The sequence below is a fragment of the Sander vitreus genome, chromosome 20, assembly GCF_031162955.1.
Source record: "Sander vitreus isolate 19-12246 chromosome 20, sanVit1, whole genome shotgun sequence".
Taxonomy (NCBI): Eukaryota; Metazoa; Chordata; class Actinopteri; order Perciformes; family Percidae; genus Sander; species Sander vitreus.
The window spans coordinates 9,520,753-9,546,319 of NC_135874.1; the positions used below are offsets into that span (position 1 = coordinate 9,520,753).

Consider the following 25,567-nt stretch of genomic DNA (forward strand, 5'->3'; position numbering starts at 1 on the left):
GAAAACCACTTAACATGCATGTCATGTTCTCTGGGAGGCAGGCCGGCGTTGCTATAGCAACTGGTGTGGGTCATAAGCCCGGCTGTGACGGCATATTTGATTGGCTGAGTGGAGACAGGACACCTGCTGAAAGTTGTTTTCAGATTTGTTTCTCTCTCCCTAAGAGAACTCTGTTGATGATCTCATACATCTGTCACATAGCTAACTAAAATTAGCCTGGTGTTTCCTTCCTTATACACATACACACATTATAGACACACCATTTAATTCCATTCATAATTCTGCTGGTCTTGCATTGCCATACTTATCCTCAGTGCTCTGTCAGGTATGGCTGCACGACAACATTCTGGTACAGGGGGGGGAAAAAATGCTCTGGGTTGTTTGGATTTCTTTAAACCAATCACAATCGTCTTGGGCGGCGCTAAGCCCCGGATGCAGCGGCGGCGCCCTTACAAGATAAATGACGGAGATAGCAGAAGGGGACCGCACTGTACAGCCGGTAAGCCAGACTATGATTTCGCTACAACTTTACAACAAATCTCAACCTCATAACCGTATAGTAACATAATATGTGGAGGAATAAAAGTATGGGTAAAAGTGTAAAATAAAAAAATAAATTAAAAAAAAGCACTAATATATTAAGAAGTCCCTAACTGCTGACTTCTCAGACCAATGTGCACGCTAACAAATCTTTATCTCAAAACCTTCAGGTCAGAATTTGGTTTGACTAGACTGAAATAAGGCATGGATTCGGACAGATATTTAGAAATTATGGTCGGGTTCGGGCCGGGCTCGGTCACATCAGCGTGATAAGACATTGGGTGTAAAATGGTGCTGCGGCTCCTTTAAGAGAGCTCATGTGTCTGTGTGTGTATGTGTCTATGTGGAAGCTGGTCAGAAGGGAGATAGAGAAAGAGGAGCAGACGTGTAAATGCGACCGGAGCAGAGTTATTCATGTTATAACTGGAGGTACCGAGTCTCCCCTGGTGTTCTGATCACAGTCGGAAACGAAGCAAGCAGTGAAGGTTAACACATTGAACATTTTAACAGTTTATCAACGTGAGCTTGTTGCCCCGTGTGCGCTGATGCGCTCATCTGTTGACATTTCCGAATGCCTTTCTACAGTTGCTCAATAAAAGCTTTCCACACAAACAAATGTACATGTGTCATTAGTATGAGGGGAAAAAAACGAGATTTTAACGGGGTCCGGCTTGGGTCGGGCTCGGACATAAATCTCTTGATGCCTGTCGGGCTTGGACAGAAGAATTCGGCCCGATCTGGACTCTAGACTGAAAGTCCAACCTGAAGGCTGCGTTCAAATGCAAGGGTGTTAAAACAGATGGCTTCAAGGGAAAAAAACGCAGTGTCTGCCTGCAAAACCGTTTAACATGGTCCAACTTTTGCCTGAACGCAATGTAACCAACTCCATCTACCGAGGCCCTGCGCTGGCCAATCGACGGCGTACATGGTATAATGGAAAAATTGGTCACTTTAACATCTTTGTAGAGTTGTTATCCATTCTTTTAGTATTATAAACCGTTGTGCAATGCTTTGGTATCTAAAAGGCCTTAAAACTATTGCCTCTATTCAAACCGGCCTTTCTGGAATGCATATCATTGTTTCACCAGTACCTAAAACAACAGCTCCCATGAACGCAGCACTTTGTGTTCTTTCAACACAGTAGTGTTTTCTGAGTCACACCGTTTTTCTGCATCAGGGTGTTTCGGTGGCTACAAGAACCGGCTCAATAGGTGCCACCAGAAGGAAAAAAGTTATTGGTAGGACAGTGCAGACAACAAAGCAACTTGAAAAAAGGCTCAGTAATTGTTACTTCAGTGGCGCTGCACAAATGAGTATTTTGTGATCTTGCAAAGCCACTTCCAGTGGAAAGTCTCGACGCCATCAGTGTCACTATTACAAAGTGAAGTAAAGAAACAGGATTACTTTGGCTATATAATGACTGCATTGCAATAGTCTCCATTGTAGCAGGTATAGACACATTGGCTAGCAGGCAAAACTATTTCCAGAGACAAACTTCTGTCATCAGGCTATATCACTGAGCTAATTATAGAGAAACAGAATAACATTGGGTATAGTGAATGCGTGACACAACCTGACACATCCAGCTAGTGAGGCAGCGGTAATGTCACAATCGGCAGATGAAATTCAGAGTAATAAATCAATTCTAGTGCCAGAGGCTTCTAGGGTGAGACAGCCAAAACACCTTGACAGAAAAGCATAAATCTGGTTTTACAAAGTGCCTCTCACCAAAGCAAATGTCTTCCATGGTCACTTCAAGCCCTTTAACTATAAAAGAGAATGTAGAATGATCTGGCTTTATCGTTTAAAATACTACTCAAGGCAAACATAGAAACAACAGCAATCTCATAAAGGAAACACACTTTTACTAACACCCTGCACTAAACTATTTAACACATCTTTACAGCTCTAAACTTAAACAGCTACACCATTATGGCAACAGTGAAGATGGTACAGCTTATTGTTATGCGTTATTTCACTGATGCCCAAAAAGAAACCTCTCCCCCCTTCTACAGGGAGATCAGAGAGTGCAGGGTCAATCACACACTACAGTGCTACTGCAGCTGGCAATGATTCAACATCACTCGTAATGGTGACACTTCAGGTAGATGCCAGTAGCAATGGGGGCTCGGCACTTTTCCTACCTCCACATAAATGCTACAATATTGCAAATGCCATGATATTGTGCACACAGAACATGTGGATATGACATACAATATTTGAAGCACATCTTGGACACCGAGGTTCACTTGGTATTTTTAATACTTTCCCTTTAATTATTTAAAGATTTTAGAGCACCACAAAGATACATTTTACAGGCGGTTATTTTTTCCCCTGAAAACTCAGCGCACACACACACACACACGACAACTATCAGCTGAAAAACATCTGCTATAATTGGCCATTATCTCTAGAGACGGAGTGTAAGAAAGCCCCTGCTTCACACCGTGGACTATGTTTTTAGATGGAAAACCACAAGACTGGATTCACGACTAATAACATCAGGAAGGAAAAAGACTGTAGACTTTTTAAAAAAAATGGATGGTTACTCAGATACCGTCCAAATGTGCTGCCATCAATATAGCCAATCAAGACTTGAGTGCTATTTCTGTCTCAGTCAATATTTCAGGATTTGAGACAGCAGTGCTATTGTACACTGGTGAGTAAAGCTGGGTATTAGGTTAACACTTCGCACAGGGCTACCTATCAGAGGAATATGTAAATTATAAAATGGGATTAGGACAGTACAAAGTAGAAAAAAAAAATCAACAAATAATTGAAAAACAATCCTTTTTGGCCATTTATATGGAAATGACTTGTGAGAAGGAAATACAAACAACTCAACACAACCTGGCAGAGATGAATGTATCCTCATGCTGTAAAATCCACTAAGTAATATTAATTTGATTCACTGCGCTGGCGTGTAAAGGCCACACAGAGAAGAAGGCTCGCAGTGGGGTTTGTCAAACAGTCGCCAGCTGTTTGCAAGTCAATGCCTTTCTTGTCATGTTAATTATGCTACAGTAAATAATTAGCTCGTTTTTACAGTGTTTGTGTCGCCTTAGGTAAGTAGCCGGCACAACACTTCAAAGTGTGCTGCTGGTGAAAGCACAAGGAGATCCAAGCTCCACAAGAGGAAAGGTTGTCAAGAGGACTCTCAACTCTCTCATTACAAATGCAAGAAAACACACACGACTAGCAAAATGAGCAGCTAAACAGACATTTCAGTAAGATTTGCTAAAATCTTAATTCTGCTTAGAAACTTGAAACTGAAGAAGCACAAAGTGTAATTTGTAAGGGCATGGAAGGAAGTCATAATTATTTTTAATAATACATTTTATTTATACAGCGCTTTTTAAAGTACTCAAAGACCCTTTGTGGTTTGAATGTGTCGAGGTCAGCCCAGTCACGAATGTGTATGGGTAGGGGAGTTCCAGAGGGAGGGGGCTGTCACCCAGGTCCAGTTACTTTCCCTAAGACCAAATTGAATGTATCCAAGCTTCTGGGTAGCAGGGTAAGATGTTGAGTACAATTAAATGGGGCTGCACTGCAACTAACGTTTATTTTCGTTATCGACTAATCCGACGATTATTTTCTCGATTAATCAATGGTCTATAAAATGGCAGAAAATGCTGAAAAATGTCCATCCCAGTTTCTCAAAGTCCAAAATGATGTCTTAAAAAGTATTTTGTCCAAAACACAAAGATATTCAGTTTTACGTAATATAAAAACAGAAAATTCCATATTTGAGAGGCTGAAAACAGCTTTTTTTGCATGAAACATTACTTTAAGGATTAGCCTTATCGATTATCAAAATAGTTGGCAATTATTTTTCGATTAATTGACTAATCGCTGCAGCTCTACTCTTACATGTCAGGATTTTTGCAGGAATGGACTTGATAGCTTCAAGAGCCAAAAGATAGATAGTAATTATATGACAATGATGATCTGTTTCCCGCATGACCCATTTCAGAACAATTTATCATCTCCTTGGCAGCATTTCCAAGAGTCTGTCGGGAAAATCAGGACATTAACTCAACCTGGGTCTCTTAATTTCTCTCTCAACCTCTGCCGTACTACAACAATCAAAAAACAAAAAGCAAATTATATGACAGTATCACAGTAGCAGCTCCCCTATGTCTCCTTTTACAAACCGGTCAAATGGCCTCCAGATTTTCTCATAGACCCACAATTTGCCTCTCTAGAAATTCATTTTCTTAAAAGGAAACAAAAGCTAGATAAGAGTAAAAGCCACTATATTACTAAATGAACTGTTGTCCAAGTCCATAACTCAAGTTATGGACTTAGTAGAGCCGGACTGAAAAAAATTCAGCTAGAAGGCACTGGGTGATATTATTCTCTCTTTATATTACAGCCATAGACTCAGCACAAGCTCTGACTAGCTGGCACACACTGAAGCTGCTTAACTTTGTCACACTATATAGCTGCTGACTTGCTGAGCTGATGTTACATTGAGCTCAAGCTGAAGTAGATTAAGTTCACACCTCGTTTCTTTCTCTGTGTGGCTACATTTAAAAGTGGCTTGTGCAATAATTTCACAGAATCAAATATTAAAAGCTGTTGTAAACCCCTGCAAAGCACTGGACCTTGCAAGGTCGGTTTCCGTAGCAACATGCCCAATATAGACCTAAAATTAAGTAATGTTCTGCTCATCAGGCCATTTACAACTTTCATTATTTTCTGTAAAACGATTCATCTTAACGCTTTTGGCTTGTGGAGAATTTGACCCACATCAGTCTCAGCTGTTATCTGGAACTGTAAACCATGCTGCGTTATCTCCCGTCCTCGCCGGCACACTGTGGTCTCGTCGATATCCTTTTACCACCACACTTTATGACAGTGTTAAGATGATGTAAGGAGCAAGAGGCAGAGTGAGGTGCCTCTGCTTTTCACTCATCTGTGGTTTATCCCTGAAGAGTACTGCAGCAGTGCCAGGGGTGAAAGCTGGGCGCTCGAGGGTGGCGGACTAGTTTAACCTGGATGGATTTAAATGGCTTTAATTAACTTGATTCTTGGTGGACCTGCTGGCCTGAAGGGTAATCCCATGACTGGAAAACGAAAGAGTCAATCCTTCAGACGGTGTCCTGAGAGCACCGAGAACTCAGCAAATGCTTCATACTGTGCATTGACCCCTTTGACTGTATAATAATGTAGGCTAAGTGTTTTTTGAGTTAGACTGAAGGCCTAATCTTAAGCAGAGTGTGCATAAAACGATCCTTAAATGGATTGATGATGTCTGTCAGAGCTGAATTAGCGGTTTCCTACAAATGCCACAAAGGAGAAACCTTGAAATGAATGTATGTAAATGTCTAAACCCTCCAGACATCTTCAGCATGAGTTGTAAAGTACATCACAGCAGCTGATAGTAAGACAAATAGCCAGTCAGACTGCTGCATGCGTAGTTCTGAGCTGGAGAAGAATTCAGAAAGAGCCAGTTTCCTCACAGCTTACTCTAGTAATTACCTGTTGTTTTATAATACTTTGTGTGAACTCAGATCTTTACTTGCAACACATTTGGCATAACATCTGTCGTTATTTCGCTTTACACAACTATTCTTTTGATTTTTTTTAATTCTTTTTTTTATTTGTTATTACTTATCTCTTGCTAGCAAAATTCAGCAAAAAAAAAAACACCTAACAGATGTCCCCTTTTTACTTTTACTGTATATAGGCTACTACTTAATCAAACAATACGTGGGAAAATGATATCCACCAATTACAGGACAAAGATGTAAATTTTTATTAAAATTGAATCAAACATCTATGCATCGACAAAGAATCAAGAATCAATCTAGAATCATCTATTCAATAATTCAGTTTGGTACTTTGTAGTCTATGTGGACGACATTTCATTTACGGGATAGTTCCGGTGCCGCGGGAAGTTCTGCCGGATGTCCCTCATTTTCAGCCGGATGTCCGTTACCTTCCGCTTTCTTTGAGTTGCCATTTTAAACTCCTGTCGATTTCTGAGGACTATGGTTAACTGCTCCTCAGATCTCTGCAGGGTAAATCCAGACAGCTAGCTAGACTATCTGTCCAATCGGAGTTTTCTGCTGCACGAGTAAAACAATCCTCGAACGTTACACGTGTTCCACCAAAACAAGTTCCTTCCAGAGGCAATTTTGCAGAGGCACCGTTGCTGCGTCTGGGGCTTAGCGCCGTCTAAGACTACTGTGATTGGTTTAAAGAAATGCCAATAAACCAGAGCACTTTTTTCTCCTATCCAGGAATATTGTGTGGACTAGCCAGACCTTCCTCCGCAGCACTGTGGAGGAAGGTCGCAGTGCGAAACTAGGTACTTTGTGATACTTTACAGACGCAATTTAGTTGTTTAAAAAAAAGGACAGATGTACAATAGCTCTAGTCATGAGTAATTGTGCGAAATTTACTGCAATGGCCGATTGGCGATGATTAATTACATCAAGCAGCCTATGTAACCAAACGATGCGTCTGTGCCAGTGGCAGGTTTAAAAGATATTTTTTCTGACAGCTTCTGACAGCTACACTCAGATCCGTTATTTTGGATTTGATTCAATAAACTGGCCAAGGTCGTATGCATTATGCCCGTAAGACTCACTGAGAAGCTGTAAGCTGCTACGCAAATATAATTAAAAGGAGAAGCACTCACAGGAATTGCTTAGCAGTACAGTGAATGGCAACAGTGGTTGTAACTGATGTATGATGTACTTCCATAATTAAATGTAGTAGTATAGTGTCTGTAATCACATAACACTGGAGGGAAACTGGTCAATCAGAGGACTTTTCTGTTTTACACAACATTATGGCGAGTGGCCAACATCCAGTCAGCAGTTCAACTTGGAATAAGCCGCTCAGTTTTAACATTCTGGGGCTGCGGGGCCAACGAGGTCCATGCAACGGTACGATTAGTAAAACATGCCGACTTTCAATATTTCATATTTCACCCCAGCTCTTTCATGCTCCACCAACTCTGTATTTTACTGAAAATGCTTCAGCCAGGAGTCCTGCTGCATCAGAAGGGTAGCGCTTACTCCACATGCTTGCATCTGACTGACTTTTTCACACAGTTCAGATCTGCAAAATAACATTAGAGAAGAAGGGGGGGGAAGTCATAAAGAGGAACAAATACTGACGATTCACTCATTCGAAAAGTCAAGCAGTATGTTGGCATGCACCTAGCAACTGGGAAAAATCAGATACAGATAATACTGTGATTAAAGCCTTTATGGTTCACAGCAACCTGATTTCTCCAACGGCCTGACATTAGGGCTACATGATTCGTATTGATTGGGTAATGTCTGAAAGGCGTGGCAGTCTGCAGGAAACGTGTTATTCATTCTACAAAGAAAGATGAACAACACAGATAGAGCAGAGTCCTTTTTCATGGTGATGAATAAACACAGTACTTAACACAAGGCCTATTTAGTGAAGTGTTCGGAAAAGACACAAGAGGAGCACTTTTAGGAGCATGAGTTTAGATTCAAACCAGAGAAAGACACTAGACTATGCAAAAGATCTATCAAATGACATAGCAAAAAACAGGGTATGGCGTACACTAATTATAACCAGAGTCGTACCGTTATTTAATTATCATACATTTCACAGTGCAAATGAAGCAAACTGACTGCGGGCAGTTGTTCATTTACAGACTGGACTGGAGTCTTTAAGACCGGCTCAAGTCATTTTGTCAGGTAGAGCCTTGAGGCCATCCCGCTGTAAGGAGATCAGCTGCTGGTGTTCACAAGCACCACAACTTCCTGTAGACACGGAGTACGTAACATTGCTGGCTTCATCTAATTAAACTTAGTGATGAGTTGAAAATGTGTATGCCTTTGTTGAGTTTCAAAAAAGCTTTAAAATCTAAATTAATTAACAGTTATGAAGTCATTTGAATGAAATGTAAATTGTAAAATGTATTACTAGGATTGTACTCAAGTACTTGGTTTCATTTAGTTTTGTTGGGATTTCTGGGTGATTTTATAAGGATTATGGGATAGGATAGGCAACAATAAGCCTTGGCTTCAGCCTATTCCTTTTTCGGTTCGGTACGATGGCGAACTGTGGGAAATAATAGTTTCTTTCATGTATGTTAACCAAAATGAAATGATTCATCCTCACTATTATCATCTATCTGTTGAAGTGATGGCATGTTGTCATTCAGACATACAACAGTGCACGAGCATTGAAGGACAGGGCATTCAAGTTGAGTTAATTCCTCTTTGCTCACATGCTGCATGTAATGTTTTGCCAGATATTCATTTAATCGGCCACACAGTTGGCGTGAATTAACACTGAAAACACATGGAGAGACTGTTAATCTGATTATTAATGTAAGAGGGGTTTTAACCTCTTTTGTCCTGGTCGCACCGCAAGGGGAAAATAGTGTTAAATAGACTGCTCTTATACGAGAAGATTGATCTTACGCCTTAAAATTGGCCCTTTCACAGTGCTTCCTTTATGAAACAGATTGTGTGCATACAAGACAATGATTGCGATACTACATTTATCACAGTGATCTTAGAAGGCGGTATAAGACGTGCATTTGTATGCTTCATCTTGAGCTGCTGCAGCCTTTAAATTAATCTGATGGCATTCAATTCTGACTTTCTTCAGATAAAATGTCTGCTAGTCAGCGCAAAACATTTGAGATAAAGGCAAAGAGGCAGGAAGAAATGTCAAGACAGATCTAGACCAAACAAGTAGAGATAGGCTGGAGGAGCGGACAAAAGTGATCTGCCTGAAACAGAACAGAAGAGGACGACAGCAGGCAGTAACCTGCATGATCCGTACACGCTGCCCCAAGAACCAACAACAAACAGGAAGTTGAGGTGTTCTTGTGACTCAGAAGACCAAAGGCTTTACATCACGTACTTGCAATAGCTTTAACTCATATGCACTTCTCAACGTAAACTGCATGATGCCTCGTGATTTTCTCATCAGGGTTCTGTGTTAAATTAGCTAAGTCCTGTCAACTGCAAAAAGGCAGAGCTGGGAGAGCTCCAATTTGGTCTGATGATGCATTCAATCTAGCATGTGCCGGCTCGTATTAAATGGCAGTGATGTCAACGCAGGGCTGTAGTCAAATCCACCTTTGTCGAGTCCAAGACAAATCCAAGACCAGGACTAGTCGAGACCGATTTAAGACCGAGTCCAAATGAGAGAGAGTCAATACCGAGACAGAAAGATCTCTGCAAGACCACTCACTTATCTGTTTATATATATGTGATGTGAGAGACAGTATATCTTCTACTTTAAGATGATCATTTTGCTTTATTATTTGTAATGATCAAAAAGCGAGTGCAGAGTAACACACTATAGAATTAAATTAGGCCATATTATTTACTTAAAATATAAAATGGAAATATTCCCATTCTTGAACTTACTACTTGTCCTGAAGAATTCATAGTACAAAGTGCTCGCTGACATTGTGTATGTGGCCAAAATGAAAATGATTGAGGAATATCCAATCTCAACGCCTGTTCTAGATGGATTTTGAATTAAAAACTAATACCTGTTTTCTGAAGCACGCTTCATCAACGGTTTTGTTTTGAAGGAGGAAGTTACTTTAGAACAAAAGCATAGAGCTGGACTCGGTCGAGACCAACTAGACTATTTGGCGAGTCAAGTCCGAGTCCAAATACCAAGTATCAAAGTCCAATGGCGTTTTTCCATTACATGGTACCGGCTCGACTCGCCTCAACTCTACTCGCCTAGTTTGGTTTTCCATTATGAAAAAAGGTCCCTGTTACCTGCTAACAGGTACTTTTTTCAGTATCACCTCCATCGAGGTTCCAAGCGAGCTGAGTTGATACCAAAAGGTGACGTGAAAACCTGCAGACTACTGATTGGTCAGAGACAATCGTCACCAATCACTGCGTCATCATTGCTAGTGACAGACGGGGGTGTCCTGAACAAACCCGCCAATCTTAAATAGTTTAGCCAGCACTGTTTTTTTGCTGCCTCCAGCTTCTTTTAAAACAAAATGTTTATTCTGGCTGTGGCAACAGCCACATGCAGAGAATCAAAAACAACACACCTTCGATGTTCTGTGTGTGTGTCGCGTTAGGTCACGGCAGTTTCCTGCGGCGGCGCAATGACGACCAGCCACTCTGGCCCCACGCATGAGGCGGTACTAAATCTGCAATGGAAAATGGAGGACGGGGCACTGCGGCCGAGCCGAGTAGAGCGGGTAACAGCAGTGGGTAAGCACCCCAAGACTAGTTTGAGACAATAAAAAAGTGCCTTGAGTCCGGACTCCAGTACTACGGCCTTATGTCAACGCCTTTACAACCCCAGAAGAATAATAATTGAAATACGTGCCCTTCACTTCTGCATAATTCAAAAACCTGTAGTTAAAAATCATACAAGGCAGACATAGGGATGGGTGATTATGTCAGCCATAGGTGGTCATCCAAACTGCTTTTAAATTATATTGTGCACAGTTTACTGATGGCCACCAGCACGGCATCAACTACACTACAACAGTGTTTAGCATAAGGGTGCCTCATATAAACTGGACAGTCTTCCTGTTAAAGACAGTATTTTCTGCTACTGAAATCACTCTGCTGCCACAAATACATTCTGTTAGCTCCTCATCCCTGGCAAATATGTAACACTGAATTTGTTCCTTCCTTGACCAGATGTAAGACGACAGAGGTGGAGAATGTGTCATTGGATCTGGAGGTGTTTGACTTCCAGAGAGGAAAAATAAGGATGCACATGTTTCACCACTTAAATTGAATTCATTGGCAACCATTTAGATCCATGATTGTTTAGCCATGTTTTTAAGCAAACATTCCATAAATTCCAACTACTCAAATGTGACAACTTGCTGTTTCGGCCGTCTTTCCTATGATAGTAAACTGAATATATTTGAGTTTTGGACCCAAAAAAAGCAATTTAAAGCTGCAATACAGGTTTTTTGGGGGGCTTCAGAGATAGGGGTGTTGAAATTAATCATTGCATCGATGCATCGCTACGCGGACTTGGACAATTCTCCATTAATGCGGTGACAGACCATAATCTATTATAGCCTACTGATGTTACTTGTTAATGTTCCGATCGCTGCTTTTTTGTTGTTGTTGACTTTTGTCTGCTGTAGACTCTGCTACATTCAGGAAGTGTGTTTTTTAAAAGCAGATACAATACAAAGGGGAGTTCATATACATCTGACTGCTTGAATTTGTTGATGAAAACCATGTGTAGCAATAAATAATAATATTGAGGAGGGGACGCATCGGGATATCGAATCGATTCGTTGATAGGATAAACGTAATCAAATCGTGAGACCAGTGAAGACTCACACCCCTATTCAGAGTCTCTATTGATATATTATCACTATAAGTTGATGTTGACATGGCTAACCTGCTAGCAAACAGTCATTTGTTTACACATGCAGCAGATGCGGAGCAACGTTAGCATTCGTTTGGAGTTGTGTTTGTGTCTATTTGAGGAACGTCCAATATTCACTCTGTTTTAGCTCTATTTTGGTCTCCTCCAACTACTCAGGGAAATATCTGACTCTTTAGCTGCTGTTTCACTATGTTCAGCAAAACATGTTGCTATGTAAGTAGATAATAGAACTAATTATGTCAGCTTGCACTGTTGGAAATTTTGTCTTGGCTTTTTGTTATATTTTCATAGACCAAACAATCCAAAAAGTAATCAGCAGATTATCCGATGATTAAAATAATCATTTGCAGCCCTAGTGAGCCCCTAGTTAATTTGATCCCATGTTAGGAATTGAGGTGTGAGAAAATGTTTTCCACCTCTGGATTATTTAATCTTTTTCCTTCCAATGAGTGCGGAATTTCAAGTCCTGATTTATAATAAAAGTCAAAACAAATCTGCAAAGGAACGTCATACAACTCTAAACTGCTACAAAGAAAGAAGATTAGGAATCAGAAAGCTCCCAAACCTCTCCACAATAAAAGGCCAACCAGAGCCTGAGCTGTGAGCTTGAACCACAATCGGTCCCTCTGGGCCACCGCTACGAGCTGAACCACCAAGACAATAATTGTACTTTATCATGCTGCCAGCCTCTATACATACTGTGACCAAAGAGCCTTGGCCGTATAACTTGGAAGAGCCTCGAGGTCGACTGTGGCCGTCTGGTTTAACCAGATTATGATTATGTCACACAGTCGATTACCCATCCGACACGGAGAGTCACAGTCAAACACATAGTCATGTTGCTGCACACACACGCACACACACAGCCATCTGTTATTGCCACAAACTACTGTATGCTAGATCTCTGCAGAACACAAAGCTTGATCTTCGCAAAGAGAAGGGGAGGGGAGGGATGCTGTGTGAACTGCACAAACTGATAGGATCTCTGTTGAAAAATAGATTTTCCCCCCCCCCCTAATCTCTTGAGAACTACCTCTTGTGAATAAAGGATAAATAGATCATAGGAAAAAAAGGGCAAGGCAATGGAATGGCATAAAAGAGATAAGGCAGAGAACAAGCAATGTTTCTCCACCTCTTTGCGCAATGGCTGCCTGCTCAGCTGCAGCTGACGCAAAATGGAGCCGGGAGAAGAGGTGGTGGTGGTGGGGGGTTAGAAGGGAGCGAGGGGGTAAATGGGAGGAGGGGGTAAGGAGCGGGGAAAGAGGGGGAGAAAGTGTGACAGCAACACAGAGGGGGAGAGCAGCAGGAGAGAGAGTGGGGTGGAAAAAGAAAAAGACATTTGTTCATTCTCTCATCTGTCTGGGCTCCCTCTCTCACCTTGGCCCACATTTTCAGCTTCATGTTCACTTCTAATAGAGGGGGAGAAAGAGGGAGGACACACTCATAAACAGACACGCAGACTGACACACACCCATTGCAGAGGCCATTACTCCTAACACCCATTATTACTTTCTAATGATCTAGCGGCACGTCAAGATTTCACAAGAGTGCAAGAAGCCTGCTAATCTGAGCAGGCAGATGTCAAAGCAACAAAAAAAAAACTGTTACGTAGCCTAGCAATAATGTACTGACAGCTGAGGGGAATAATGACTGCCCAGATATAGAGTGAGGGATTCAGAATAAGAGGCTAGTAAGCTCTGACTGAAGCAGATGGTTGATTTAAAACAGTGCTTCAAGGAGGTAGTGTGTACGTATGTAAATCCCAGCCAGGTGTCAGAAACAAATGGCGAGACAAAGAGGAGGAGGAAAATGTAAAAATATAAAATATTCATACGAGTGGTACATTCATTGTTGAGGTGAACCTGTCCTGCTGGGGGACGCCCAACAGTTTTGTCTACTGGGGTCTGTTTGAGGATTTCGGACAACACACACAACAAACCGATCATTACTTCAGAGTGGTGCGAGGCAAATTTGATTCAGCAAAAAGTCAGCTTTAAGAAAATGTAATGGATGTCATTTGATCATCGTTTCATCACTTATGTGATAGTAAATTTGATATCTTTTTCGACTGTTGGTAAAACCCAAGAAGTTGAAGAAGCCTTGGGTTTAAGAAGTTTGTGATGGACACAAAGTGCATTTTAAAGTGCTTATTTTAGCATTATATGCCATTATTCAAAAGTCAAAGTGGAGGAGGAAATGTAGGGACATGCAGCAAACAGTCCAGCCAGCTGGGAATCAAACCGAGGACCGCCCAGGGCATTTGCACCCATGTGGTATGCGCCACTCGGCTATCGTGTCACCCACACTATTTTAGTGATTCATTCATAAAAGTATGAAACAGTAATGAGTGGTTGCATGGAAAAGGCGGCCGTGTCTGCGGCACTATGCCCGCCACTATGCAATAACATAATTTTTTTGTTTCATAAAACGTACCGGAATTCACAAATATGTAGGATATTAGGCTACAGACATTCCTGTTCTTACATCGCAATGTCTGCCATTTTTATTTAGAAGCCAGTGAGCCTGAGGGGTCAAAGCTGTAAAACTGTGAAACAGTTATATCTTTTCTATTCTTCATCAGCAGTAACTAAACACTACTTTATAAGCAAACATGTAACGGTAAAAAGAAAGCAAATATAAACACTAAACCTCAAACCACAGAGATTCAGTTAGACGCTACAAAAGTACTGAGAGCTGAAAACGCATCGACTTTTAAAAAGTTCTTGGCCCTGCACAGGTCCGGCGACGGTCGGCAGACAGCCTTATTTTTAGGTTCATAAAACGTACATGATACACACATAACGCCGTTGCGCAGAGAAAAGTTACATCCTTCGGCACACAGGAGCAACAATTTTCCAGTTTACATTATTTTAGTGAATGAACGACATGTCTTTCCCTCTTACTAAATCAAATCAATAAAATTACAATAGAAGGACACATGGTTTGATGGTGAATCACTTTAGTCAGATAGTAATTCTGTCTGGGACCTATTAAAGTCCATCAGCCAGATGCTGTTTAAACAGGGCTGACCTTGACTACAACTGTCAACAGTTTTAGGAAGCGGTTTGCAGCGCGTTTGTCTGATACCGCGCTGGACTGTTTGGTTTACATGTGGATAATGCTGGCAGGATAATATGCAGTCAGTAGGGAATAAGGAAAGAGGTTTACGGGTAAATAATCTGTTGGAGTCAGCCAGTGCAGACAGGGAAACCCCTTAATCCCCGCCAGACAGGCCGAAAGAGCAGACGGGGTATGAGTGATACAAACTAATGATGTCTCAGGGCAGTGTGGTGAACAATTCTAGCCTGCCACATCTCCACTTGTAGTAAACCTCGATGGGATTCATCTGAAATCCATGGAAACACGTACACCAGATAACACTGTCCTTTTCTTGTTTGTGCTCTTAAATTATTTTTCCAGACTTCCATTTTTATGCAGAGACGAAAGGTTTGTTTCCAACACAAATAATTATTTGGCACATTTACAGTTTCCAAATCTGTGAGGAAGCTCTGTCTAGTAGCTCAGTTTGCTGAAATGTTTTGTTCTTTTTGCGGCCACTTCATTTCCACTCTGTACAGCCACAGGACTGACTTGGCACAGGGCAGCGAATCAATATTGAGTAAAAGTGTGTACAAATAACGCTGACCGTCGAGACACACACTGCCACAGCCGATGCTGAGGAGATGGTATTTGCTGCTGCTTGAAGCTGGTTGTTAACCCTGCCTGTATAAATGACACCTAAAAGGATTTTGCGGGTCTGGTCTAGTGCCAAAGTTGGATCTGGCTGCTCTTAACATACGTAAATCACCAAATAACAATTTAAACCCCTCCAAAGCCGAGACGAGAATTCACTTATCCCCAGACATCAACACTCGGGGACTCTATAAGCATTATATCAATCTCTACTTTTGAAACTAAAGGGAACTCTTAAGGGCCCCAATAATTTATTATAACCTCTCTTTTCCATTCATAAAAAAAACGGTGGACTGCAGTCCTTGAGGAGACACAGATACAATCTCAATCGATGTCTATGCAAATCAAAGACATTCACTTCACGACCTTACTGTTGGCCAATGCTCCAAAAGGAATTCTGTCCACCCAAGAATCACAAAGCTCAAAAATGAACAGTATTTGTTTTTATGCTCCGAGCCACAGGATGTGAAGGCAGCTGAAAGTGTTGATATCTTTAATGTAAAATTAAAAAGCTACCTCTTTAACCTGTCTGTTTATTAAAATGTTTCATAGCCATTATTTTTGTTAAATTGTATTGATGTTTTTATTCCATCTTATCCATTTTCTTTGCTTGTATATCTTATATCTTGGTTATTTTATCAAATGGATTATCTTGTTTTATCATTTTTATGTCTTGTGTGCATTAGTCTCAATTTTTTTTGGGGCATTTTCATTTTATTTGACAGTATATATATATATATGACAATGTAGAGGCACACTAGAAATGGAAGAGAGAGAGTGGGGTATGACATGCAACAAAGATCTCGAGGCTGGAATTGGACTTTGCAGATATGTGGCATGCACTGTAGCCACTCGGCTAAATTCATTATCGGTTTATACACCAGGCAGCATCCACTTATAGATGTCTCATAGGAGGAGTTATAGTTATTAACAAAGACATTAATAAACACTTGAAATGTCTACATTATAGTGTGTCGTTGACCATTACCGTTACATGGGGGGTGGGGGGTATTAACAGTATTCTGTATTTCTAGTATTTTTCTAGTATTTCTTACATATGATGACAGCTAAAAAAAAATCTTCTTTACAAAAATGTATTTACTTAACACAAAAGGCTCACTGTTATATACCATACCACCTTAAACTTACCCCTGCGTTCAATGTGAGTGATGCCCTGATGGCAGTCTTTTCCTTAAACCGCCTGTCTGAGGCTTAGTCTTTAATAAGGTGTTACAGACTACAAAGCTCCACTTTACAGCACTGAATTGTATAATAAAATAAATAAATAATAAAATGAACTGCTGGCAATCCCAACAAAGGCAGGAGCAACACTTTCTCACTGTCCTAGCAGCTGAAGGCGGATAAGACAAACCAAAAAATCCATCTGATTTCATGAAGAAAAACACTTCCAGAAATAACATTACATTTCAGATGCAAGTGGGCTGATTATAGTGCAGTGATTTCCTTCCTTTATAGTCAAGTGAAAAATTACCACTGCTTTGGCATTTTAATTGGATGAGTTTTAAGTGATGGAAATAACAATACAGTAATGTTTCTCTTATTATGCTGCCAGTGAGAGGAACGTTTGTGGTTGCAGTCAGCTTTAACAAGGTGAACAGACACCAAATGAATACATTATCACAAACCACATATCAGAATTATAGTAATTACCTTGTTTATTTTAGCATTGTGGATTTTTTTTTCTTTTTTTCTGGGTCTACATCCCATTGAGCAACTGTGTGGTTGAGATTTAGGATTCGTTTTAGGCTTCTATGGGTATACTTTAATTCCAGTTGGACCTATGTTACATTCCACATCTGTTTAGCGAGATCAGCGTAAAACTAGTTAACCACACATTCTCCAGGTGGCCAGTGGAGTCAGAGGAGTTAGATCAGCCTCATTTGGGGGCATTGTTAACAAGAAAACTACAGTTTTTAAGATTGCAACATTATACATGAAATAAAGCTGTACAAGGAACCAAGGGTCAACTTGTGATGCTGAGACTCATAATTGCACTAAAGTATCAGTATGTTGTTTTTTTTTTTAAATATAGGCAGTGGGCTGAAAAAGAAGTGTTTTGACGTTGGAAAGTAAAGCCTTGGGATTGTTTCCCATTCCTAACTCTTTTTAAAACTACTAACAGCCACTGCCAGTCAGCAGTTTGGCTGCATCAGCAAATACCTGTGCATCAGCTGCAGGTAAAAGCAACTTGCTCAGCTGAGAAACCACTGAGCCGTGAAGAAATACCAGGGAGAGAACACACACACACACACACACTCACACCTCACACCTGAATAGCATTACTTTGACAAATACCCTCTACTACAGATAATGTGTCCCTTATGAAGCAATTGTCATCATGTTATCTGGCCCATCATTATGTCAACACTGCATTACTATGTTGTAAAGCACAGCTAGCATGCATAAGCAGTTAGCATACAGGCTCTTGTGGTACAGCAGGAAATCCATGTGATGCATTTTGATATGCGTGTATAAACATGGACTTCCCAGCCAGTGCACATGCTGTGGTCACCAGCTGGTCCTGTAACCTTGTTGTACTTCTTGAGTTACGGCGGTATTGGGGATCGTAGTTAAATGCAGAATATCTATCATTTCCAAGCATTTACAGTGACAATATTGCTACATATCCCCAAGTGTGCACTTCGCGTAGCTAATGAACGCTACCCCATGGCCAGCAGCTCTTTACACTTTGGCATTGCTTCCAAACAATCCATATTTAACTTTTATTTAAGGCTTTAAAGTTTTACGGTCAGAATCAATAGTTGACAACACTCTAATGCCTGTGCAATGAGGCTGCAATGAAAAAATATTGTGTTCCCAATTCATCTACGGTTAACACTATGAAACTGTAAAAAAAAAACAAGAGCCATGTCAACAATTCAATTTGTCCAGCTTTCAAAAGTGCAAAAAAAAAAGAACTGTGCAACTTGGTGTTAAAAGTTAAGTTGGTGTTTTCAATAATTTAATTTTATATAATGTGTCTAATATGGTGTCTATGTACTGTATGTAAATGCTCAGACCTACTGCTGGACCTAATTGCAACAGCCTAAAGTTAAGTTAACAAATTCAGCTTGGCTTTACAGCAATCTTATTCCTAACTTCAACTGAGTTGCCCTGCACAAAAAAAAAGTGACAGTAACAGGTCCGACACCAGCAACAGGAAACCACATCACAGGGAACGCCTTAAATCAGCCAAGAGTGACAAAACTATTTTAGAAAGCGTTACGCAGGCAGGTGTGTTTGAATATTGACATGAGCAGGCTTCTGAGCTTTCCCGAAGAAAAAAAAAGAAAATGCATATGCTTGAGTAATTTCAACAAACAAATATGTGTTATGCTATAGCACCATCATACCAATACATTATAGGGACACTGCTGGGATGTCAAATGCCTTTAGAACATTGGACCAAATGCACCTATGTATATCTGCCTTATTCTATTATTTTCATAAACATAACTGTGAAAAAGTGGAATTATCTCTAATCACTTATTTTTCTTCCGTTAGTTTCATTAACTAAAGATGTGCTATATGATTAAAATATTAATAAACAGAAATTTGAACAGACTGTGCTGATAGCCGCCCAAAGCTGGACAACAATACGAAGAGGAAACATTGTTCTTTCTATAGCCAACATCTTGAATCAAGGTCTCCATGTAATTGCCTCTGACAAATGTCAAACCCATTACATAATCTCCTGAGCTGTATCATTATGAGCATATGGCTCTAACAAAAAGCACACTGCACTTGAGCAGTGAGAGTCTCCAGCTTTACTACTAGGCCTATATGGCACGAATACTAATACAGAATCCAGGTCTGCTCTTTCCAATTTGATTCATTGTCAAACAATATTTCTCAATACCTTTATGTTTAAAATCATTAAGACATACAGGATCTTGCTTGCATTAGCATTTGTAAAGTACATTTTCTTTGCAACAAAAGGACAAGCCATTTTGCTTTTCTTAACAGAAGCTGCCTGAAACCAATTCTCGTCAAAACAAATAGCCACATTACATATCCATTACTACCCATTATTCACTTTCAAAGTGACAACAAACTACAGTATGTGTACTAGGAATAAGTACCATTATATAATTCTGTCTTTTATAGGATAATTATGGGAAGAGCCAGGGCAAAGAGCCAAGCATCAAGGGGATAGAGGAAGGAGGAGGGATGATTCACCATTTCTGGTTTATAAAATGACATGTTCTTCACTTCAGCCACCTTTAGAAACTTCTGCAAAAAATGCCAGCTTCAAACTGTTTCATTCCCAACCCCAAGGTAACGACAGTCAGGTGTATAACTAAATATTTATCAAATGAAAACTGTGTGGATTTTTAGAAACTGTGTGGTTTTCTTCTTCAGGGATGAAGCCATATGTGAGTATCTTGTCCAAAGAGTTATTTCTTCAATACAAGCCAAAACACAGAGCACTTCTGTTTGGCAATGAGACCAAATATTCCTGTTAACGTGGATATATCTAAACCAACAACTTGGGAGCCAAATAAACTGTTTTTTTCTTCCTTAAAAGCAACACGCTGACTTATTGGGACTTCAGCTTATTCACTGTAACCCCCAGAGTTAGATAAGTCCATACATACCCTTCTCATCTCCGTGCGTGTTGTAACTCTGTCTGTCGCACCCACCACTAGCTTAGCCTAGCACAGATCCTGGAGATAACCGGTTCCAACTAGCCTACTGCTCCCAATAAGTGACAAAATAACGCCAACATTTTCCTATTTACATGTTGTGATTTGTATAGTCACAGCGTGTACAAATAACAAGGTCACATGAGACACAGCCATCTTCTAACCGTATATAAACTGGGAACTATAGTCTCAGAAAGGCAAAGCACTGCTACTTCTGCGGCGGAGTGATTGGCTTGCAGCACCTGAAAAGCCCCGAGCAGAGAGTAGCAAGTATGTATGGACGGTGAATAAGCTAAAGTCCCAATAAGTCGGCGTGTTCCTTTAATGGTGATGTCTATACTATATCTGTGCTCTGGCATCAAAACATGCTGTGACTCATTACGTGGAAGAGGGGCAAAGGTCATAGTGTGTGTGTGATCTCAATTGACTAACATATCACACCAGAGGATCCTGATGATGCAATAAATGAGCAACCAAGATATTTTCAGTTCACCTAGTTACCCGTGGAGGTCTACTCTGGAGTTTCCAAACAGAACAGCTATCACATATCTTTTCCTGTCTATACAGATTTACATGAGGACACAATTCCAGCACAGTTTTTAACAAATTCCCAGCATTGTGTCCTTGTGTTTCAATGCAAAATGTAAAAAGGAAGACATAATAAACAAAACTATTTTGGGGAGAAGGGACAGACATCTTTGGGTAGGCCACCCAAATACATGTTTTGTATGGGAAGACTAACAATACTGTGCAACTGACCAAATGGCAATAAAACAGGACCCGTTGACATGCCAAACAGTAGTCTCCCTACTGCACTTGACTGTAGCAGGAAGTAAAAATAAATAAATAACATTCACTTCCAGTTTCTAACTGGACTGGAGCCAGGAATAAGACTATACAAATAAACAGGCCTTTCATGAAAACTAAACTGTTAGAGGTGGGAAATATGACCATCAAAGAGTAGCTATCCCTTTCTCTTCAACATCTCTGGGTGTATTAAGACCATTTTGGGGAATGTTGCAAATCTATGACCATGAGTGCTTATGGCAATATTTCATTTGTATATGATTGTTGCATCAATTTTATAAAGTAGCTACTCAATGTGTCAAGTATTTAATTGCTGCCAAAAACATATGTTTATTTTATCAATTAAAATGTTCTCAATGGTGATGCAAAATCATTTCTATATATTATTCTTCTATAATATAGAATTACACTTATCATGAGAGGATATTCGGTACATCCCATACGCTTACAAATAAGCTACATTTTAAAAGTGCTTTCAGAATAAAAACACTTGCACGTTTTTTTAAGCAGCAATTCATAAAAAATTAAAAAGAAATGTCACCAGGAGTTAAAACCTTTGTAGAGAGCCATCATCAATTGCATCAACACATGCAAATGCAATTCTCACAATGTTTAACATGTATTGCTTAACTTGTTCTGCAGGATAACTGAAATATGGCTTGTGCTGTGCAGTATGGGGTGGAAACACTGAGTAATAATTGAATATCAGTTGGCAGGCAAGCGGGCTGCAGATAGCAATCCAAGACAGCCTGCATGAAAAATCACATGGCTGACTGTAAACAAAGCAGTTATGCAACAATCTGCGATTCATGCACACTGCCAGGAAGCACTCCGTGACCCACTATGAACTGTCCCTAACTACTTTGCAGGGTGAGCTGTACATAGGTCAGTTTGAGAGGGGAGGGACGGCCAGAATTAGAGCCCGTTTAGACGTATAGGGCTGGCTGGTGGAGCCCATCCCCCCTAATGTGACTCATGTTTCCCCGCTCAGTGTTGCCTGCTTCCCGCACAGAAGGGGGCGGGAATGGGAAAGAAGCGCCATAATAATGTTGTTTTAATATGCACGGAGTCCATACTTGCAAACATATTGAAAAGCATCCACCTGATGTCATTCATTAAAAAGCAACACGTTCTTTAGCCGTGTGAAAAGTCACCACTACTCTGAAAACTTGAAGGCAAGAAGGAGCTGGGATGCTGATGTTGACACGAGAAAAGTAGCTACGAGGAACATATCTCATATCTCACATTGTATATCTCTGAGTGTGCAGAAAAGCAAAACTACCAGGGGTTAATAACAACAAAGTCACCAACAACGTGGTATTTGCGTTGATGACGATAATAACCAAAGAAAGCATCGCACGGCAGGAGGGCAATACTGTAACCTACGATCATAATACGGCTGTGCAAATGAGAGAAGGTGATGCTCTGATTCCTGCTTTGCAAAGAGCAAGAAATCGCGTCACACCGCATGGCTCTTTATTTGTTGACAAGCCAAACTCAAGAGCCGGATGGAAATTGGTTGCTGAACAGGCCAGAGCTGAGACAACCACTTGTCCCTCTAGCAAGTTGTATTGCCGAAAATGTGGCGCTAGCTCGCAAGCTAATGGCTCTGCTAGGCTATAATGTAACTGAGGAAGAGAGAGAAAGCACATTCGCCTCCGTTAGCCGCTAACGCCCATCCCCCAACCAACCAGTCTCCCCTGTCTGTGTCCACCATCTTTAATCTGTGCTCCGTCTCCCTTCCCACTGCACAAAACACGACAAAAACACAAGACACTCACCTTTAACCAACATCGCCGAATCGATTATCACCTTCCAAAATAATAAATCGATTACCGTTTTAATATTGTGCGTATTTTAATATTGAAAATTGGCCGTGCGAGCGGAACCGCGCCTTGAGAGAAGAGCAGCAATCCTAAACCGCCATCTGGTGGTATTTTCCTCTCTGTGATGCAGCGGGAGCGGCGCAGCCTCAGACCGAGACACAGCTGCCCCCTGGCGGACACATTGGGCCGCGGCGGACACGCGCCTCGGGGGGCGAGCATGGGGAGGGAGGGACCGCAAGACCCCGCCAGCAACACTCACGGGGACGCGCACAGGAGCAGAGAGACTAACTAACCACTTTTCTCTCAGTTGGATTATTACATTAATAAAACACTACATGCAAAGCACTATAAAGGGTGTAAAATGTCAAAAACAACACACACACACACACACACACACACACACACACACACACACACACACACACACACACATACTTATTGATTACCTTTTGGAATATTATAGCCTACACACATTGCAGCAGGACATTCAAGTATAATGTAACCACTATGAGTTAAAATAAATCACAAAAACCTTAAGAAATTCAATAGAAGATACATTGATGGGATTTTTAAAAATGTTGTATTTGTTTACATTTTACTTGTATACAGACATTGTATGTTGTTTGTCATTGTTGCTTTTTATATAGCCTATATATTTACATATACACATATTTTTCATTAACTACTTGTATGCATATAATAGTTGTATGTTTATTTGTACCTATCTTTGTTCAGCTTTGTTGTCCTTGCCTCTAGCTGTATTTTCTATCTTCCTGTAAATTGTTCTTGGTACTGTGTAGTAAATTCATTGAAAGCAATTAAAATTCCTTGTATGTGTACACATACTTGGCCAATAAAGCTAATTCTGATTCTAATATGATATAGCCTGCATCTATGAACCATAGGGCTGCAACTAACAATCATTTTCAATATCAAGTAATCTGTGGATTATTTTCTTGATTTATCATTTAATCTATGAAATGTCAAAAAGTAGTGAAAAACGCATATATTGCATTATTTTAATAGGTCTTTAAATGTTTTGTTTTGTCCGACCAACAGTCCAAACCCCAAATCAATTTGATCTACTATTATATGTGACAAAGAAAAGCAGCAAAACCTCACATTGGAGAGGCTAGAACCAGTAAATGTTTGGTATTTTTGATTGAAAATGACTGAAACGATCAATCGATTATCAAAATACTTGCCGATTCATTTTCTTTTGTTAATTTAATTAATGTATCAACTAATTGTTGCAGCTCTAATAAACCCACTGTGGGGCACATGTCTGCATTGAGATATTAAGGTTATATTAGAGTAATATTTTCAGAATTTACAAGATGTGGCTGAACAAAACAATACAAAGTTACTCAGCTTGCAAAGCATATGTCAGTGCATTAATGACCTTTGACTTTTGATGTTTGTGCTTTCTCTACCTCGTTCATCCTCTTTTAGCATCTCTGCTTGTCAACCTAGACAGAGGGAGATAAAGAAAAGAGTGAGTATGTGCACATGGCCAAACTCCTATGCAATTATTCTCCATGAGTTCCTTGAGCTGAAATTGGACGTGCATAAACCCAATTACAGAGCCTGGATGTGCGCACATTACTCACTCCAGCTCACTACTGCCTAAGTGAGAGCTAGAGACAGCAATGGCTTTAGTTAATTACATTAGTCCTGCATGAGATTCATTAAGTGGATATCAAACAACTGCATTACATGTGTATGTGAGAAAACAAAGAGAGAAAAAATGCGTAAAACTAAAACTAAAAAATAATAAATTACTTTTGTGTGCATTAAAAAAAGTGTTTTCTTAAAGTCTTTGTATTAGATAAGGCAGTGACACACACACACACACACACACACACACACACACACACACACACACACACACACACACACACACACACACACACACACTAACATACCGGGTGGTGTTTCATCTGACAGACTTACTGTTGTTTGCCATAGCAACAGCACGTCTTCCCCATAAAAGCTGCAGCTGCACCTCAGGGTTTATTTTACAAAAACAAACACACACACAAACACACACACACACACACACACACACACACACACACACACACACACACACACACACACACACACACATACACACACACACACACACACACACACACACACACACACACACACACACACACACACACACAAATATTATAATTCTCTGTAATGAGGCATTCCACAGGTGCCATATGTATCAAACAATGACAAGGCAAAAACAAAAACATTTCATAAATCGTTTTAAATAATCCGAGAGAACATTTTGTAAAATTGTAATTATGTATATTTTTTGACACACCAAATGAAAAAAAAAAATGTAAAATTTGTAGGCCTATCTCTATTTATTTTCCGATAACCCTATGCATGCATCAAATACGATTAAAAGATTGTGATTATGTGAATAATATGTGAATGTAATAAACATCAGAACTGCTTATCAGTAGCCTGTTCCATCTCGTTGCCTTTTTGGTTCATTTATTAGGTTACATGATTCATTAAAACAGTAAAAAAAAGTTTCTTCTCTAATACCCAGATGGTCCTGTTGAGGAAAATGTCCTTCTCGTGAGCAAATTATATTGTGTGTAATAGCAAAGGTGCTGTAAGCTCACTTCTTAAATTACCAGCATTAGACAAAGATGTAAGACTCTGGGTCAGAACAGC

General features: G+C 40.2%; 1 protein-coding gene and 1 long non-coding RNA gene across 2 annotated transcripts in view; one reads left to right on the forward strand and one right to left on the reverse strand.

Moving 5' to 3' along the window:
- Nucleotides 1-23,011, reverse strand: part of stag1a (STAG1 cohesin complex component a) — a 49,972-nt gene extending 26,961 nt beyond the window's left edge. The window contains exon 1 of the mRNA XM_078276785.1: nt 22,841-23,011. The gene's annotated coding sequence lies outside the window, so the exon portion shown is untranslated. The remainder of the gene's footprint in view (nt 1-22,840) is intronic.
- Nucleotides 382-11,928, forward strand: LOC144535278 (uncharacterized). Its single transcript, XR_013503651.1, has 3 exons — nt 382-499; nt 10,607-10,742; nt 11,181-11,928. It is a non-coding gene; the product is annotated as an uncharacterized LOC144535278 (long non-coding RNA).
- Nucleotides 23,012-25,567: the final 2,556 nt, after the last annotated feature.